The 20,213-nt window shown below is 44.1% G+C and overlaps 1 protein-coding gene and 1 non-coding gene across 2 annotated transcripts in view; both read left to right on the forward strand.

Moving 5' to 3' along the window:
- The window catches only part of Tenm4 (teneurin transmembrane protein 4), a 1,065,388-nt gene that overhangs the window by 258,939 nt on the left and 786,236 nt on the right, over positions 1–20,213 (forward strand). The window contains 1 exon segment of the mRNA XM_045144966.1: positions 11,900–12,063. The gene's annotated coding sequence lies outside the window, so the exon portion shown is untranslated.
- On the forward strand, positions 14,701–14,805 carry LOC123459991. Its single transcript, XR_006636715.1, has one exon. It is a non-coding gene; the product is annotated as a small nucleolar RNA U13 (small nucleolar RNA).

Genomic DNA, 20,213 nt, shown 5'->3' on the forward strand with positions numbered 1-20,213 from the left:
ATCCTGAACAAGGGACATTCTTCATCTTCTTTTCTTTTTGTTTATTTTTTTGCATGTGTAGTATGTACGCTGGTGAAGGTGCTGTATGTGTGTGGCACATTCACTTGTGCATGCAGATGCACCCATAGGTTCACAGAGGCCGGAGGAGTACATCCTGAGTCCTTACTCTATAACTCGTCTGCGTAGTTCCTTGAGATGGAGTCTACGAATGTAGAGCTGCAGTTTTTCTAAGCTTCATAGAATCTCCCACCTCTTTTCCCCCTCAGAACTGAGGCTATAGCCATGTGTGGCTGTTTATGTGTGGGCTGGGGAATAGAACTCAGGCCTTCTCCGGCTTTATAAGGCCACCATGCTTGTAGCCAGCACTCTTACGTGCTGAGCTGTCTCTCCAGCCCTTCGTTTCATTTTGTGGTACCAGAGACAGCACTCAGAGCTTTGCCTAACACCCCAAAACATAATGACATCATTCTTTTGTGACTGAAAGGTCACTGAATTTACTGATAAAGGGATTGAGCTATGAAGTCAGACAAACTTGAGTTGAGCCTCTCTTCTCTTACTAGCTGTTAGACAAGCTACTGAACTTCCCTTGCCTTAGTCTCCTAATATTAAGATTTGTGTGAGAGAGGCACAAATTATGTCAATGTTCTGCCACTCTGTAGCAGGAAGGGTGATGTTAGATAACGCATGCAGAGTATCTGGCACATAGTAAGCACCTGATAAGTGCTTGTGCTTAGTGCATTCTGAATGATTATTAGAATAGTCCCTGTTGTTGGGGTGTAACTGTCCTCCAAGGGCTCATTTGCCTCCCAGGTAAGCTGCCTACTTCTAGCACCCATGGCCCAAGCTCTCTATTTTCCCAATTCCAATTTCTGAGATACAGAAATCAAGTGTCAAGTATACATATACCAAATGTCAATGATGGAAGTGTCTTCACCTTTCCACATCTTTCATTATCAGTATTTGTTTTGTTTTCTGCTGTAGAAGTGTGTGGTTAAAGCATACTAAATGGGGCTGAAGAGATTGTTCAGTGGTTAAAGGCACTTGCTTGCAAAGCTTGAAAACCTGGGCTTGATTCTCCCATACCCATGTAAAGCCAGATACAAAAAATGTTGCATGTACCTGGAGTTAATTTTCAGTGGCAAAAAGGCCTGGCACCCATTCTCTCTCTACCTCTCTGTCTCTCTGTCTCTCTCTCTCTCTCTCTCGCTCTCTCTCTCGCTCTCATTCAGTTTGCAAATAACTTTTAAAAAGCTATTTTAAAAAACATACTAAACATATTTGTAAGGATTAGTTTTTTAAGGCAGCCCAGGGTTAAATGAAAGGGGTAGTCCCTTTACGTCACCAATAAGAATAGTATTTCTTTCTGCCCCTCACCCCCAAGTTGTCAATAAATTAAACACTGGGTCTTGGTTTCTAAGAGGGGTATGCAACACTGATCTTTCCAAATGCAATGTGGAAATAATTCTGAGTGACTTGGGACCAACTCCAAATACACTGAAAGAGCAGTGGGAAAGTTGACCTCTCCTCCAAAGCTTTGAGCAATGGTGATTTGTTTCTGACTTGGATTAGAATTATAAAAATTATATCCACGTCTGCTGAACTTGGAACAATTAGGTGGGATCTGCTCATCATTGTCCCCAACTTTCAAGCCCCCATCAACATCCTCTCAATTAGAAATCATCATTAGCCTCATCATTATTCTTTTCATTTTGTGGAGTAGGAAACTGAAATCGGGAGAGGTACAGTCACTTGTTCAAGGTCACATGCTTAGCAAAATGTAACGTGAAGACTAGAACCTGGATCACAGTTTACAAAGCACAGGTTCCTATCCCCACCCTGATCCACATGCGACACTTCCACAATCCACAGCCCGCAGACACACAGACAGGAGAGGAGAGGGCAGAGCTCTGCTCGAAAGTCCACGCTGCTGCCGTGCCTCTCACACACTCACTCACTCAACAGATAAACCCCAGGACCCAGTGGTGGGCACGAGTACCCGGAGGTGAACATAAGGGGAAGGCTCTGCCTTCTTGCAACTGAGTATCTCCTCAGAGCATGACCCTTAACACCAAAGCACTTTCGGGAGAGTGGCTGATGGTGGCCCCAGTTCACACTTGAAAATGATCTCCCTGGCTACAATGGGAGCTAGACATGGTTTCCATCAAATGCCAGGCTCAGATGAGTTTTAAAAATCAAAAGAATTCAGATCTAGGAAAGTCTACTCGTCCCTTCCTCCTCAGGGCTTCATTTGTATGTTATGTTATGTTTTTCCCCTTTTTATATCAAGCCGAGCTGTTTTCCTTTGGTCTGCGGGTCCGCTTGCATTGTTCCGCACGCACAGCTTGAGTTCACCCTGTGCCCTCGTGTGGTGTCTTCAACCACAAGCACAGTGCCTGGCACGCTGTTGGTTGGTTCCCTGGTAGCTTTTGCTGCTCATTGCACATGAAGTTGAATTATATGCACTTCTACTTAACAGATTCAAAGTCCACACAGTCTATTAAAGGCTTTACATGTGAAATAAGCATATAGACAGGTGTGTTTACTTCTCTACAGACATCTTCTGCCAACAGTGCACTAGGCAGTCACACATAGCCTCCAGGCCTTAGAAACACATTGCTATTGTTTACTGTACAGGTCACTAATGTTAATCAGAGAGCCTCTCTTTATCTGTAGGGTGGCGTTGGGTCTCTCTGGACCTGCTATTGGTCACTCCATGTCTAAGTACTTAGTTACGTGATGGCTGATATCTTTCTGTTTGATTCCATAAGAAAGCTGTTATTTGACTTTAGTAAGGTGGAAAATTGTACGTAAGTTTATTCTTTAACTTATAAGGCTAAAAGTCAGGATTTCATGTCTTTTCAAAAGTATCCTTTAACATGTTAAGAGTCAGCATGACGAAATGCAAGTCAATCAAAAGTTCTGCTCGGGGGACTGGAGAGATAGCTCAGTTGTTAAGTTCCTTGCTCTAAAAGCCTGAGGACCCAAGATCAGTTCCCCAGTAGCCACATAAAGTCAGATATGTACATTGGCACATGCATCTGGAATTCATTTTCAGTGGCTAGAGGCCCTGGTGAACCCATTCTCTCTATCTGCCTCTTTTTCTCTCACACACGCTCTTAAATAAATAAATAAACAAATTTCTGCTTAGAACTAAAATGTCAGGATAGATATAAGCTTCTCATTTGCTTATTGTGGACCATAAAGCAAATGCTCCTATTTTTTAAATTACATATTCATGTTAATTTATTATCTTTCCAGTTTACAACTCCAATATTTATACTGGGAACTTCCTGGACCTGTCACATGTTGAATGTGGGGGTTCTAAATCTTCATAATCAAAATGTTCTGCCCACAAGTCATTTTCCTACACCTTCTCCCTCTTATCCCTTCAGTCTGACAGTCAGTGTCCATCAGTCAATGGTCCCTTCCTCTCCAGGATGAGTCTCTGGGACACTGAACTAAGCAAGGAACATCCCTTGGTAAGGAGCTCATGATTTGAGAGAGACCAGACCAACCAGAGCTGTGTTTTAATATCCAAATACAAAACACTTTTTCAATGAGAAAATTTACAGTGGACACATTTCCTGGTGGTATTGCCAAAAAGAAAAAAAAACAAAACAAAACTGCCAGGCAAGTTGGAAGTTCAGCTTATCTATCTGGAATGCTGAGAGAATGAAATGGAAAAACCTGCAAAGAACATTCCCAGAAGAGTTATCTCAGCAGCAATACTTGGGAGACACTTCACAGTCCATCTAGAGGTAGCTATAATCTCCTTTATAGCGTTGGCTGGGCTAGGAAGTGTTAGCCCCGCCCCCTGGCAGTTCAGAGGTGGGGTGGGCTGGCTGAAGGACTTGTTCCATGGTGCATTCGTGGTAGCAATTCTCGGCAACTTTGGTTTCCCCTCTCCATGATTTAATCCAACGGGATGTTTTAAAGTCTTCTGTCCTGCTTCTGGTGTACAGCCGGTGTGTAATGAATGTTGGAAAGTGATTTTTCTATAGCAGTTTTGATTCTCAGTCTGCATCCCTCTCCTTTCTCCAAATGGTGAGTGTCTTTCTGGGAACATCCTAGAAGCGAGGAATAGAGGAGGAACCAGGCTTGCCCTGCACCCCACAGACCGGTCTACCTCCACTGAAAGTGATACGTCATAGTGGGTGGTGAAGTGTATGGAAATAGCGTTCCTGAGTAACAGCTCATGGCATCACCTGATTAGTGCTTGCTAATAGTTTACTATTTCATTTTTTAAATATTTGTGTTCATTCTTTGACAATTTTATACATGCGTACAATGTATTTTGATCACGTGCACCCTCATTACCCTCTCTTGTTCCCCATCCATTCCCACTGAAACCCCTCTGCTCCTTGACTAGTCCCCATTCCTACATTTTTGCCTTTAATGGGTGTGTATGTGTACATGAGAGAGAGAGGGAGACCCACTGAGTTTAGCCAAGGTTGCTTGCATGAGCATGATTGGGTGATTATTTACTGGATCATGGGCAACTTGCCAGTGGCTACTCCACTGCAAAAAACCACTTTGCCTCCCCTGGTGACCATTAACTGCCAATAGGATTTACCTTCTGAAAGTAGAGTAAATTAATGACTGCTCCCATAATAAATGCTACTCCTCACCTCTGGTGTTCAGATGTGCTTTCTGGGGGACAGCAAAAGGCCTGGCAACTATAGGCTGTCTCTCTTTATTTCCCAGGTAGCCTCATCAGCAGTCTTAGATTCTGGTTTGGAAGCTGAAAGAAAACCTAAAAAGAGTGTGGTTCTGTGCCAGGAAGCTCTGGCCTGAGACATCCGGGGATGTGGTATCCTGCTCTCACCTGCCTGACAGCACCTGGGGTCAGGAGAGAGAGGATGCCCTGACAGTGCAAAAGAGGGACTCAGGAATTGCTGTCTGTCAGAGGTAACCCTCAGAAACAGAGCTGGGATGCTCAGAGTAACCTCGGGAGACCAGCTCGGATGTCCCCTTCCCGTGAGAATGTAAATGATCAGGTAGAAACTATAGGCCAATTGTCCCCAGTGAGCCTGACTGGGTGCCCAGGAGGCAGCCTCTTGCCAGGCCCTGGTGAAAAGACTGGCTACAGTGGGTGGTGTGTCAGGGAGGCTAGGTCCCAGAGAATGTAAAAACATCAGAGATTTAGCATGCTATAAGAAAAAGCAAGTCAGGTCCCTATGAAGGCTAGGAAGGAGCATGGAAACCAGACAAAGGCTCCAAGGACAGTCCACCCGCACAGGGGCAGGCTCACTCTGCCAAGTGCCTGCTTTGGTCTTTGGGGGCAAACACAACCCTGGGCTCATGTACTGATGGAGGGAAGGCTCCTTCTGTCCCCCAGCCAGACGGGACTAAGAAAAGGATGCAGGCACTCTGCTGAAACCTTCCGCCTTCACCTTCTAGGCCGATCCCCATCTTGCCCAGGCAGGACTGCCTTCCTGCATCTGTCTCTTCTGGCTCCTAATCGTATCCCTGAGTTCCACAGTCATGCAATTTCATTGTTCTCCTTGTTCGAGGGGAATATATCCTCTGATGACTTCTTGAAACAAGCCCTGCAAAAAGGAAATTAATTCTCTAAAACTTGCCTATTGAAACAGTTTCATCCAAACCTCCAGCATGGGATTCTGCATTAAAAAGTAATTCCTTTAAACTGCGTGTGGTGGTGCACACCTTTAATCCCAGCACTCCACGAGGCAGAAGTAGGAGGATCACCGTGAGTTCGAGGCCAACCTGAGACTACATAGTGAATTCCAGGTCAGCCTGAGCTAGTGTGAGACCCTACCTCAAAAACAAGTAATGCCTTTGAAAATTTAAAGGGCTACAGCAGTAAAAGAAATTCTGGCTCCTCTTCTCCTATTAGTAGCTTATTCTTCTAGTTTTTAGTATTTATTACTTTATTATTTATTCATTTGAGAGAAGCACAGAGAAAAAGGAAGACAAAGAAAGAGAGAAGGAGAATATGGGCATACTAAAAGCTTCCTGCCACCGCAAACAAAATCCAGACACATGAGCTCCTTTGTGCATCTGGCTTTACATGAAAACTGGGCAATTGAACCCCAGCCTTCAGGCTTTGCAGTCAAATGCTCTATCCCCAAGCTATACCCCCACTGTCAGGCTTTGCAAGCAAGTGCCTTTTAACCACTGAGCCATCTCTCTATCCACTTATTCCTCTTTTAGGAACTTCCCCTCATCCCTAGAGCTCGGACTTTCACAATGACACGTGCTAAATGGATAATATTTTAATGTACCTCATCAGTGGATCCCTGTCTCAAAGTCCACACTCTTTAATTCTGGAAAACACTTGAATATTTTCCTGATGATTCCCTTACTTTCCACATATTTTCCATTCTGGAACCCTCACTGTTTCGATGTGCAATCCTCCTAAGCCCAGCTTCAGATTTACTCTCCTCATACTTTCCACTTCCTTGATTTTGCATTGACTGATCGCTTGGCTGCAGAATGAGTTACTTGACAGGCTGCTGTGAACAAATACCTGACCAGAAGTGAAGCAAAGGTTTATTTTGACTTACAGTTCCAAGGGGTGCCTTCCATTACGTCAGGAAAAGGCTTGGCAGCTGGAGCAGTACCCTGCCTTGCCCACAGACAGGAAGCAGAGAGCCCAAAGAGGGGAAGACAGATGATAAAACCTCAAAACCACTCCTAGTGACCCACCTCCTCCAGCTCGGCTCCACATCCTTAGCTGGGGATCAGGTGCTCAAGCACACGAGCCAGCGGGGACATTTCACATTCAAACCACCAAGTGGATTTCCTGGAAAAAAAAGAAAAAGTGCTCTCCATTTTACCTTTCAACCATTCTAATGGGTAGTATTATTTTCCTCTGTATTTCTTTTCAATCTTCATACTTCCTCCAAGTCTCTTTTTCTCTATTTTGGTGTCTCTCTTCCATGCAAGGGGCCCTAGTTGCGTGTCTGTGTCTATCTAAATACTGGAGATGACAAGGTGCTTGATAATGCAAGTGAGGCATATCAATGCCAGAGCTGCCATGGGGGAGTTGGTGGAGCCAAGTTCTGGGAACCTTCATTTTCAGGGCCTTTTGTTCTCTCTTCCAGGAATTAGGTTGACTAGGTTCCTAGAAAGCATCCTTCTAAGGCCCTATGTGATGGAGGCAAAGATGACCCCTAAAGGATCAATGTTCCAAATCTGCGCTATCTTACATGTCAAAAGAGACTTGGCAAATGCCAGTGGTAAGGACCTTGTGACAGGACAAGTTCCTCGGACCATTCCCTGGATCACTGTGGTCACAGGCATCCTGGCATGGAGGCAGTAACTAACAGTCAAAAGGGGAGAGGTAACTGCAGAGACAGAGTGAGGAGGGGCTTGAGGCAGAGAACGTATGCAGGCTGGGCAAGCCGGAAGAGGCAAAGAGACAGATTCTCCTTGCGGCCTGCAGAAGGGACCAACCCCTTGATTTGACACCCTTGAAACTGACTTTAGACCTCTGACCACTAGAGAAGGTAATAAAGTGGTGCTGCTTGAAGCTACTAAACAGGTAGAATTCCACCTGTGAGAGAAGCCTAGTGGAGCCTGTTGCTGGGAGCTCTCTGCTTCCTGTGTGTGCTTACATATGCCATGTCCCAACATTCATGAAGTGCCCCGCCACAACTGTGCCTGGTATCCCTCCATCTGGAGGATCTCCACGGCAAACAAATGTTCAAAGCCCAGGGTGGTGGCTCATGCCTATGATTCCAGCACTGGGGAGGCTGAAACAGGAAGATTGCCATGAGTTTAAGGCCAGCCTTGTCTACAGAGTGAGTTCCAGGTCAGCCTGGACTATAGTGAGACCCCTGCTCAAAAAAGTAATAAGAAAAAGAAAGAAAGAAAGAGAGAGAGAGAGAGAGAGAGAGAGAGAGAGAGAAAGGAAGAAAGAAAGAAAGAAAGAAAGAAAGAAAGAAAGAAAGAAAGAAAGAAAGAAAGAAAGGAAGGAAGGAAGGAAGGAAGGAAGGAAGGAAGGAAGGAAGGAAGGAAGGAAGAGGAAACACACCTTCTTTAGAAAATAGCTACAATTTCTACCAGGCAGGGGAGGGCAGATCTCCCAGAAATACGAAACAACAGAACAGATCTAGGTACCTAACCATTCCTCCTTCCTCAGTCCAAAAGAATCAGGAGTTGCCAATTCCTGAGCAGTTAGCAGGTTCCACGTGGCACTGAAGATTGACCCCAGCTGTCCCAGCACAGATCCAGGGCAGCTGTCTGACCTCTTGTCACCTGCTGTCAGCTGCCCACATGCTATTGCCTCCTGGGCCCCCATTCTCCCTGCCTTCATCAGTTTGTGCCTTAGCAACAGAATTCCTCCTGCGACTTCAGTGGCGTGTTCAGGAACTAAAACTAGATAGTGTGTAGTCAGCGGCTGGGAAGTCTTTGTGCTTTTCAGTACAGGAAACTCCAGGAGCCCCTAGTGGTCATACCGATGACACCTGTCTCTCTCCTACTGCCTCTCTGAGTACTTTGGAATGTCTTTTCTGAATACCTTCCTCCTTATCTAGGGCACACTTGCTCAAGACTGACTCAGTTGAATGTCCCTAGGAAGAACACTCTCTCAGAAAGGTGAAGCAAGGAGATCTAGGTGCCTAAGCGTCCCCCCTTTTCAGTTCTAGAAGAATCTAGAGCTAAACCATGGTTGTTACAATACTGAAGCCCTTCCCAGTATGATGATTGTCCCTAGTGTCCCCAAGTCCTCTTCCATCCTTGCCCTGGATCCCACAGGTGCTTTCTGGGTTAAAAAACAATACATACATGGGGGCGGGGGATACATATAGAAGGCTGGAGAGATGGCTTAGTGGTTAAGGTACTTTCCTGCAAAGCCTAAGGACTCAGGTTTGATTCTCCAGTACCCATGTAAGCCAGATGCACAAGGTGATGCATGCATCTGGAGTTCATTTGTGGTGGCTAGATGCCCTGGTGCGCCTATTCTCTCTCTGCCTCTTTCACTTTCTGTCTCTCTCTCAAACAAATTGTATATATATATATATATATATATATATATATATATATATATATATGTGTGTGTGTGTGTGTGTGTGTATGTATGTATGTATGTATGTATGTATGTATGTATGTATATGTATATGTATATGTATATGTATATATCCTCAACCCCCAAATACGTATAGTATTTTTGAGAGTTGGGAAGGTGCCAGGACCACTTGGCACTGCTAACACAAACTCCAGACACATGTGCCACTTTGTGTGTATGTGTACTGGGGAATTAAACCCAGGCTGTCAAGCTTTGCAAACAAGTGCCTTCAACCACTTAGCCATCTTTCCAGCCCAGCTTTCTGGCTTAATAGGCCATATAGGACTACTAAATTATGTGTATCCAAACCAAGACATTTTTCTCACAGTTCTGAATGCTAGGAGTCCAAGGTCAAGAGTTGGTTTCCTCTGAACCCTCTTGACATGGCTGGAGAATGGCTGCGCTCTTGCTGTCTCTGCACAGTTACGACTTTATCCAGTAGCTCTGGTGTCCCTCTGTGTCTTCAACTCCTGTTCATATAAGGACGCCAGTCAGATTGGACTAGAGCCTCTCCAAAGACCCTTATTTTAACTCAACCAACTCCTGAGAATCTATCCCAAAATGCAGTCATATTGTGAGGTACAAAGACTGGATTTCAACATGTCAATGGGGATAAGGGGCACAGGTCAGTCCCTAATACTGGCTTTCCTAATGCTGGTGCATTCTGATTATTTGAGCCCCTCCAGGTCTGTGGTCACATGTCTGGATTACCAGTACTGGACCTGACGCACTCATAATTTCTTGCTTGCAAACCTGGGCTATAAAGCCAGTCTCATGGAGCAACCACAGTCCCAATCACCCTGATGATGTCATAATTTTATGTTCCGACTACACAAAATATTTTAAAGTAAAGTGAAAATAATATCTGCTGTATAGGTGTGTTGTATCTAACACTAAAATAAAAACTCTAGTATTATTCTTTTGAAAATTAGGTCTACTCTCGGAGCTTCAGTTAGAAAAGGCAGAAACCTTTGAACAATGGCCCTTCATACCCCCAATTAATGGAACTTACAAAACATCCATACAAGGTGGACAGCCTGCATGAGCAAGCACACGCCTGTGCATCAAAGCAAAGGCTTTGGCGTCACACCAGCCTTTATTTAAACTCGGCTCCTACCATGTAGTAATTGTGCGACCTTCAGCAAACTGCTGAACCTCTTGGGTTCCTCACTGGTAATAACATCTGGCTCATGAGGCCACTACAAGAAGCAAGTGACATGTGCACACAGTGTCTACACATGGCCTGTGTGGGAACACAGACTGTTCAAGGAATGGGTGGGGCTCCTTCCTTTCTCCCCTCAGACCACACACCCAAAGAGGATAGTACCCCAGCCAGCCAGACCCTTCCTTCCACAACCACTTGCCGTCCCTTCCAGTGTGGCTGCCAAGCTCTGAGCTTGCTGATTTCTAACAAAATCCATGCCCTCACCTCTCACCTACTGAAGGGGGGGATGTGCAAATCCTATGGCAATAGATTCCTTTGGCCAATTCACTTGGCAGGTTTTACACCCTAAAGACTATTTGACAGTTTCTTTCTCTAGGGGCCCCCAAAGGCTTAGAAGCCTCAGGGAGATTAATGTTGGCTCTCCTAGCCACCAGACCAGTTCCCTAGGAGCAGTGCCTTCAGCATCTTGGGCCTCCCCCTCCAGAGAAGGGAAAGGGAAACTTGCTGACAAAGGTTTGGAAAAGATCTAAAGAGGGAGAGGGCGAGAATAAACGTTTACAGAACACTGTTTTTAACCTGCCAGGCCCTTGACATCAGTGACCTCCCTTGGTCTCCTGAGCCACCTGCCTGTAAAATAATCCTCCCTCCCCATTTTACAGATAAAGAGACAGGGACTCAGAGAAGTTAATTAACCTAGTGCATAGCTATATAGGGTGGAAAACAAGATTCAAGGCTGCTGCTCAGTGAGACTGAATCCAAGTCCAAAGTTCTTTCCCTGGAGAACACTGAACCTTCCCTACAACTTCTTACCTCTGTCTATCCCCTGGTACAGCGTGGGCTATATGAACAGATGAATGACGATGAATGCAGTGCAAACTAACGTATGAGACAATGAAGAAGTATATCCATGTGGGAGGGGAGAGGTGAAAATGTAAATGCTGAATGGGCAAATGAACAAGAGGATGAATGGAGCAGTGAATGCCTAGACCAGCTAAGGCAAGAATGAATGCTGACTACATGAGTACAAGAATGAGTGAATGAATGAATGAGCCAGCAGATGGGTGTCTGAGTTTCCCTGGGACTCTCCCCACCCCCAAATATCAGAAAGCCTGAGATGCTGCAGGCCACGTTAGATGCCAGAAGTCAGCATGGAAGTTTAGCTCTCAGTCTGAGGCATGAGGGGTTAAGGGACACCTGTGCCTAGAGATGCACTCGCCGCATATCCTGAGAACCAAACACCAGGTAGTTGGTTGAAGCACACTGTCCCAAGCAAGGAAACTTGGGATCAGGGATCCAAGGAGCACAAGGTACAACCAGTGTCCCTTTGTCCTGCTGCCCCTATTCTCACCCAGCACCCTGCTCCACCCCCATCCCAGAGAACCAGCAGACACCCACAGAGGAGGAAGTTAATTCTCAGCACCCAAGAACAGCCTCTTGCAATGAAGAGGCTGCTGCAATATCTTTGCAACACGCAGCAACCCACATGTTCGATTACAACAGGTTGAGCCATTCCACACTCCCCAGTGCCAGGGCTCGGGGAGAAGGAAAGGAAAAACACAGCCTTCGAAACGCAAAGCAAAGCCAGACGCACACTTCCTGGCGCACGCAGCGCCAGGTCCAGATCGAAAGAGCCCAGCATCTCAACGTCCTCTGCCGCCTCCCGGCTGCTGAGTGACGCTTTTCTTTCTTCCTTTTCTCTTCAGACTCCAAGCCTCAGAGGATTTTGAATGACTGACGCCTCCCAGCTCACCTCTGGAAGCCAATGCCTGCTGGATGGTGGTAAACCGGTATTTCAAGTCCCCTTGGCAACCCCCAGTCCCCTGCCTGCGGAGGACTGCGCTTCTTCTGGACCCGGAGGAGAGTCTGGGTGAGAATGAACATCTTCTGCTTTGTTCCTCTACTTCTCTGGATTGCTGCTTCGGAGAGGAGTTGGCTCGGAGGGGGCGGGGAGGAAGGCTGTGTTGGAAGTGAGGCAGTTTTGGAAGACGATGTCCAGATACGTTTCTGGTGCTGGGGGGGAGGAAGGGCGCAGCATGCACATTCCTGGGATGGAGGACTGACTACTTCCAGTTTGCGTCTTGCCATAGCTTGTTCTATGATGCAACGTTGGAGTAATACCTGCCACCTAGGACCGGGAGCCCAATTGGCCTGCGGCATTTGTCAGTCTCTGAGTTAATCATTCTAGCCAGGGCCCACGTGGGAAGGAGTAACTTTCACTCGTGGAGTGGCCCCAGAGTTGCGGAGCAGCGCTGCGTTTAGGGTAGCACTTTTCCGCTTTCCTTTTCCCGGGATTGCTTGCAAAGTAAATGTGCTTCCAGGCCATTGGGATGTCTGTAGAGCCATGGTCACCTCCCACTCCACTTTCCAGTGTGTTTGGGGAGTGTTGGGGGTTGGGGGCAGGAGAAAGACCTTGGCCTTAGTGGCTATCTCCAAACAACAGCTTCTGAGGAGGATAGTGATGTGCAAATTATCGATTTTTATTGGACACTTTGGGGACTATAGTTGTTTGTGAGGAAATGAAAGAGAATGTTTGTGCTTATAAAATTATATGGAAAATCAATGTAGTGTTAAGTATATTTTTCAGTTGTTTGAGTCAAGGACTGTTCTCCTGCCAATTCTAGTGAGCTCCAAGGGAGAGGGATAAGTCCCCAGGCACAACTAGGGGACTGGACAGAAAGGTCAAGTGGCCATTTACTGCTGCGTTCCTTCCCCTTGGGAAATACCCTAAGTGTGCCAGAGTGATGTGAGCTGAACCCAGCTTACATGTGGTTGTGAGCTCTCCATCTCGGCAGTGGCACATGGCAACATACCAGACAGAGCGTTCTGGAGCTCAGACCTATGCCTCAGCTTACAGACTCTGAGATGCTGCCAGAGATGGGGTTACTCTGGTAGGGGAACCGAAAGTTCGTGAAAGCATGTAGTGAGGAAAGAGACCAGACTTGTCTAAACTTGAGAGAGGATGGAGCTCCACCTTGTCTCCAGGTTTCCATGGCCTTCTTCCATCAGTAGAAGTGGGATGTGTGATGCCCCTATGTGGTATTTGTCCACTTCGGGGCCTGGCACACAAAATGAGGAGGAGGCATAGGAACAGCCAGAGCTCCTGCCCCCTTGCAAATTACTTGATATCATATTATAACGGACAAACTTTGACATGTAGGCATGTAGTAGATGATATGTAAAATAGAGCTCTGAGAAGGTCATAAGTTGGTCACTTTGTGTATACAACCTGTAGCCAGAGGGCCGCGTGTAGTCAGTCACACACTGCTAAGGATAGCTATGAATGCCACCTGACACAAAATTATAAATTTACTTAAAACATGATGAAATTTTTTGAGATATTATTAGAACTCAATGACATGATTCTCAAGTGTGAACTTTATGGAGGGCAACTGTGGGTCATATGTTAACAAAAAGTTTCCCATACAGGTAAAGAAGCTATCAAACAGACCCCCACCTGTGACTATAAATCCTATTCCAGGTAACAGTGCAAGTATTTTGGCAAAATTGGATGAAGAATGAACAGCCTGTCCCTGTGTTCCTTCCCTGTGTGACCTACATGTGACCTCTGTGCTTCATCCCTTTGTGCATACACTTCGTTATTGTGAGCCTCTTGGTTTGTTGTCATGTGTTTTGAGACACGCTCTCATGATGCAGCTCAAGCTTTCCTCAAGCTCCCTGTCTAGCCCAGGATGGCCTTGAAATTGTAATCCTCCTGAGTGCTGGGACCATGTCCAGCCCTGGAAGCTTTTTCAGATGTCTTTCTTCTCTGCATTCCATGCAGTTATGATGAAGCAGTCTTACTGATGACTGAAGATTAATATAAAGTGGATAAAGATGTGGTCTAGGAGGTGCAGATTTTCTTTATGTCTTTTATTGGATGTGTGTCTTCAGTGGGCCACTGCATTTTACTGTGTTTGAGTCTACTCATTTGAAAAATAACCTTATGTTTGTTTGATCAGCTAGTCAGATTTTTTTCCCCCTTCAATAGAGTTGTGGTAAGCATTAACTGCAGCAATACACATCAAACCTCAAACACAGTGCCTCTCACAGCCGATGCAAGCTAGTTATTGACATTACAGAAGGGGTGGAGGGGCTGAGGAGATAGCTGGGTCAGTAAAGTACTTACTGCAGAGACATAAAGACATGAGTTCAGATCCCCAAAACCCAGATAAAATCTGAGTGTGGGGTACGCACCTGTAATCCTAGTGTTGGGGGGACACACACAGAAGGACCTCAGGGGTCAGCTAATTAGTGGAATCAGTGAGCTCCAGGAGAGAGCCTGTCTCAAAAAATAATAACAAGTAGGGCTGGAGGGATGGCTCAGCAGTTGAGGTGTTTGCCTGCAAAGCCAAAGGACCCAGGTTTGATTCCCCAGGACCCACGCAGGCCAGATGCACAAGGTGACACATGCATCTGGAGTTTGTTTGCAGAGGTTGAAAGCCATGGTGCACCCACTTTCTCCATATCTCTCTCAAGTAAATAAAATATTTAAAAAAAAACTTTGATCCTTTTATTGGTTCATAAGCGTGATGATTGGGTGTTCACGCTCTTGCGTGACGTGTGCCTCCCACTAAACCTTGTTACGCTCTGGCACATAACCCGTCTGACGTAAAAAAAAAAAAAACAAACTTTAAAATAAAGAAAACAAGTAATAATAAGATGGAGAATGATTGAGGAAGACACCTGGTGTCAACATCTGGCTCCTACGTGCATTTGTACAAGTGTGCATTCATACTCAGACACACATATATCCACACACATATATATACAAGTGCATGCAAGTCACATGCATGCACAAAAAAGAAATGTGAGTAAAAATAGCAACCCATTTGACCAAGTGTCCTATTATTCATGCTTATAGGAGTAGTAGTAAATTAAATAATAAATTTCAAGTAATTTTCATCAAGTATCCCAGTGATCCCCTTGTAATTACATATAAGTAGAGTGCGGGGACTAGATTCCAGATCTCCATGGCAAGGCAAAACAAAGCACTGGGCCCAAATGGTCTCTCCCAGCATGCAACAGCTTCTTCATCCGCGAGATGGGGATAAAGACCCAGAGCGGTGGGGGGAATTCAGGGTGGTATCTACATGGCAGCTTTCACACCATGCTTGAGGCACGGGAGAAGTGGCATCAGTTACTATGTCAGTGCTCATCATTTGACTCTATAATTTACAAACAGAAGACCCAAAGATTGCACCCGTTTTGAACCTGACTATCTTGACTTGTACACGCTGCCTTGTTCCCAGAAAGCTTTTCCATAAAGGACTTCTTTCACCAGCTCATAAGCTCATTGTTTTGAAGAGAAATGGGGTGGAGATGACTAGAATTATCTATATTTTACTCAGTTATAAGGAGATCCTCAGGGTTCTCAGCCCGAGTGCTACTGCTTGCATTAGAACATAATTTCCTAATCAGGGGGCACTGAAATTTGGAGGAGCAATATCAGGCTGGTGTGAAACCTCTGGCTGTAATTTTGCCAGAGGATGGTCGCAGACCCAAAGAAGTACTGTTCAGAGTATTTGCTGGCATTAATGCTTAACCACACATCTCTGAAAAATAAAAGATATGGGCTGGGGAGATGGTTTGGTCAGGAAAGTGCTTGCGATGCAAGCATGAGGGCCTGAGTTCAAATCTCAAGAACTCACCTAACACTGGGCACCGCAACATATGCCCGTAAACCCAGCACCGAGGCAGTGAAGACAGGAACCCCGGGACTTACTGGGTAGTTTGACTAGCTGAATTAGTGAGCTCCAGGTTCTGTGAGAGATCCTGTCTTAATAAAAAAAAACATAAATAAAGTGGAAGGTGTTTGAGGAAGACAGCCAATGATAACCTCTAGTGTCTAAAAGCATGTTCACATACATGCATGCCCTGTGTGCCCACAGACATGCAAACATGCAAATATGGGCATGCATGCACAAGTTCGTGCACATCTCATAAGGAAAAAGCAAAAAGACTTTGTTGTTCAAAGATACAGACACAATTGGCTCATTCCTATTTCTTTGGTGAGTAGTATAAAATGCTGTTAGGAACAGACTCCTGTGTTTTGTGCCTTGACCTGGAGTCTGAGGATGGGAATTTTATGAGTGCACAGATCAAACTTCAGGTTGAAAAGGAGAGTTTGAAAAGGTCCTTAGTCTTTTTAAATATATTGATCAAAGTTAGGTAATGTTTAGGTAATACCTAAATACAACATATTCTCAAATTGACTTATAATAGTCTTCATCAATTTTGTCCCACGTGTTCCTCTATAACTCACTAGTGTGGGCCTGTTCTTTTATACAGGTATGATTAATTGTTAAATTCCCCCCCCACACACACACACATACACAGTAAACACACAGAGAGTAAATACACACACAGCAAATTGTAATTGCTTTAAATTAAGATGATCTTTTCCCCAATAAAAAAGAGAAAGAGGCAATAGGTTAATTAAAAAAATTATTTCTCTAGGACAGAAAATATACTATTATCTCAATTATGAGGAGATTAAAAAGAACAAAAATAAACCAATAAAACTATTAAAAAATCTTATAAACAGAAATATGACAAAATTTATATTGTGGTTATCTTTGCATGGTAGAACTATAATTTTCTTCCTTCCATTTTTTCATATTTTCTCAAATTTTATGATATACATACCTTATTTTTAAAATGTAAGTTTTTTCATACTTTTAGAAGATTTGTTACATTAAGTAATGGCCCTTTCCAGAACAGCATGCCTCTACTTACTGAGTCCAATAGTAAGGAATTACATTGCACCTTTCTGGTAGCCAGTGTTTCTTATACTCTATAGCCTAGATTTTAGAAAGTATTGCAAGGTATTTTGCCAGTCAGAGTGTAGCCCAGTGGTAGAGAACTAATCCTTATAAGGCCCTGAATTCAATCCCCAGCACCACAAAACAGAACAGAAGGAAATAAACGAGCATTTTCCAGCTGACTGCTTCCGTGGTACGTTGAGGACAACAGCCAGACGTTCTCTGACTGGCTTGTCTTCATTTAGGCTCTGGGTGAAGGCTGGATCTAGGAGCTCCACGTCCTCCCCTACTATCTCCTGGGTCTAACAAATCCATTCCTCTGGGAGATGGGCTTCAGCGAAGGGTCCTGCAACACAGGCTGCCTAGAAGCAACACCGTATTTCCTCCGCCCCGAGTCCCTAGTGCACACTTGCGAGTTTCTTTCACTGCCTCATATGCATGTTTACCGATTATTTTTTTCAGCAACTGAAAGTCTATATTGTGTGTGCATATGCATTGCATATCTATGTATGGAATGAACATTTCCTAATACTATTGCAACCATTTATTCATTACAATTTCTGGTGCCTGAGTAGTAATACACATGTCATTATTTATTCAACTAATTCTCTTTCTGAATATCTGGATTCCTCTGAATCCAATTTTTGTCAATATACATAATGCTATAATAAGTACATATAACTCATGTTTCTATCTTCAATTATTCTCTTAGTATAGAACTGACATTTATGGGTCAAGTAATATGAACATTTTGAAAATCTTTTATAGTCAAAGAAATGCATGGCTGAGCAGTAAGTCTGCAAGTATCAAACTGAAAAGTGGAAAAACACTTCTCACATGCTTACAAGTATGAAATTATCTTTTTTACCTTTGATATATGAATATATAAAAAATTAGTCCTTTAATACTATTTTAATTTATATTTCTTTGATAACTAGTGAGATGAAATTCTTTTTCATGTTTATTAGCAGATGGTCTACCATCTTTGAATTTTCTGTTCATGGCCCTTGTCTATTTTTCTACTGATTTTTTCTTCTGTCAATTCATGAAAGATTCATCCTTATTAAAGATATCGGGCCTTTGTTGCTTCTATTAAAATATCTCCTCAGTGCTATTTGCCTTTCGTTTTTTAATGAATTTTTTGTGTGCAGAGGTTTGTCATATGCAGTCCGTTGACTGCTCTCTCTTGTGGTGGTTTCTTCCTTTTGTGATGCTTAACAGTACTTCCTGCTTTCAGAAATCAGATCCTCACTGTCAGCGTTTTTGAATTGTTGTTGTTGTTTTAATATAAACATAGAAAGTGAGCCATGAGAAAGGATGAGACCCATGATCTGTATCAAGAGGCTCTTTCTGCCTCTTGCATCATGAGGACCCATGGAGCGCTGGCTTTGCACTGTGCAGGGCTGTCGTGGAGATCAGAAAGAGCCAGCCCGGGTCTGCTACGGATCTGGGAGGGGGCATTTTGTGTTTAGGCATGTAAGTGTTAGTAACTGGGTGTCATTTGGCAGTAGGGCTGATTCTTAAACAACATAAATCTGGAAGAGTGGGTCTGTGAGGCCTCCTCCAACAAGTCCCAGCCACTGGAGAGCTATGACTATGGTCTCAGGTGGCAGATAGGAAGCTAAATGATTTTGAATTAGATCTGTGCTTTGGGTCGCATCTGACCAAGTCCATTTTCCTCTGTCATTTTGAGGCAATGGTTTTCAAGCTTGGAGCTTTGCACACAGTGAATTCTGTATGCAGGCAAGGAGTCTCAAGTCCCTGAGTAGCAGCTTGACAGTGGGGGACAGAGGACATCTTGTGGGGTACCACTAGTCAGAAGCTGACTCAGACTACCCTGCTGGTTCTCTGTCCTGGAGCCTTGAGCCTTGCCTATAAAATGGGGATAAGAAATGTCACTTTACATGTTTCTTCTGAGAAGGACTTGCATCTCACCCGGCCTGGGAGCTCGGGAAAGGACTTGGTGCAGCATGGCTTTGGGTTCTAATAGCAGAGGGTTGTCTATTTCCCACCCCTACCCCAACCCCAGACTTTCTTTGGGCCACCAAACTGCAGAGGCTTAATTTCTCAAGATCATAATTCAAAGGTTCCAATTTTGACCTAAAACAATTGTTTGTTTCCTGCAAATTGATGTTCTTATAATGTGTGTAATATCTAACAGTAACATAGTGGTATAACCTTAGCTCACTATACATTTAATGATCTGCCTTCATCAAAAATATGAAATTTTAAGAAACCAAAAGTGTCCTGGAAAATCAGGCATGTTTTCATACAAAGTACTCAGAACCATTTGCACTGGGAACTCTTTACACTTGCCTAGGGTTCACCCTGCCTTTCATTGATTTGCATATTATCTTCATAGAATCATTCATACTGACTCAGTGGTTCACTATAAAGAGTTACTTTATTTTAGAAGGCACAAATTATTAATGCTTCTCTAAACTTATGTTTAAAAATATTTGTTAGGAACTGAAGATAGAGCCCAGTTGGTAGTGTGCCTGCCTAGCGTGTAAGAGGCCCTGGCATTGATCCACAGCATCACATAAAACCAAGTATGATGGTGCTTACCTGTGATCTAAGCACTCATGAGGTCGAGGCAGGATGATCAGAAGTTCAAGGTTATTCTAGGCTACACAGCTAGGTTTGCCTGAACTACATGAGACCCTGTATCAAAATCCAAAGGGCTTTGAAGGAAAAAAAGAATAACCTTTTTCAAATTACTTGTAAGGGAGAATCAAGTAAGAATAAAATAATGGCAAAACCAAATTGCAGTTGTTTATTGAGTAGCTACTTGCCACCAGACACTCTGTGCCATCTTCTTTTTTGTTTTTAAGGTAGGGTTTGACTCTAGTCCAGGCTACCTGGAATTCACTCTGTAGTCTCAGGGTGGCCTCGAACTCTCAGTGATCCTCCTACCTCTGCCTCCCGAGTGCTGGGATTAAAGGCGTGAGCCACCATGCCTGGCCTTGTGCCATTTTCTTGCCAGTAAAGAAAGAATATGGGCATGGAGCAGGGAGGGAGGAAAATGGAGCCAAAGTCAATTTTCCCAGTGGGAGTCCAACTGAATTGGGAAGAAAATATAAACTATTTTATAAAATATAACAAAATATATAATTACATTATATATAAAAATATGAAAACATTTCAATGGTGAAGTCAGGTTTAAGGAAAGGTGTATCCCCCTCTCTTCTTTTGAATGCTTGAAGACATAGTATTATAACCCTTGAGTACTTATTAATTTCACTTTTACGACACA

The sequence above is a fragment of the Jaculus jaculus genome, chromosome 3, assembly GCF_020740685.1.
Source record: "Jaculus jaculus isolate mJacJac1 chromosome 3, mJacJac1.mat.Y.cur, whole genome shotgun sequence".
Taxonomy (NCBI): Eukaryota; Metazoa; Chordata; class Mammalia; order Rodentia; family Dipodidae; genus Jaculus; species Jaculus jaculus.